Here is a 556-nt window from a genome sequence, read left to right as displayed (position 1 = left end):
ATTTGTCTTAGAACTTAACGAGAAAAAAAATTAATTTAATTATTCTCGAAGACAGAAGATTAAAGTCCTTATAAAAGTAAAAAAAAACTTTTATGGTCAAAGCAAAGATAAAAAAGAATTTGCTAAAAAACGCTTTCAACTTAGATCTTCACTTTGAATGAGGGTCAATTAGTTTTGAGGTTTAATTTTTTTTAAAGAAAGATTTCCGCGGAAAGCCTCCACAACCTACGGCAACAAACCGCCAGTTGGCCCTGTTTTTTGTTAATTTGTGACTATCTTAAAACCAAATTATGAAACTATACTTTATACAATTGTGAGGTACAGCTCGTGCAGCAACCAACACCCATGATAGGCCTTCATTTTACTCTGTGTCCCAGCTAAGTCTATTTTTAAATCTTTATAATTGTTTGTCAATTATTATATATGTTTCTTTTAGTTTAATAGTTCTAAATATTCATTTGTACTGCAGAGAGTGATATGGTATTATTTATTGTTTTACTATTCCACAGGTCGAAAGATATGCTTTTAAAAATTGGAAATAAAACGTTGGTAGTTT

The sequence above is a fragment of the Zophobas morio genome, unplaced genomic scaffold (genome assembly GCF_036711695.1).
Source record: "Zophobas morio isolate AGI-343-1 ecotype UQ-CSIRO unplaced genomic scaffold, CSIRO_AGI_Zmor_V1 ptg000743l, whole genome shotgun sequence".
In the NCBI taxonomy this organism is placed as follows: Eukaryota; Metazoa; Arthropoda; class Insecta; order Coleoptera; family Tenebrionidae; genus Zophobas; species Zophobas morio.
The sequence above is the reverse complement of the archived record's forward strand: the minus strand, read 5'-3'. Positions refer to the sequence as shown.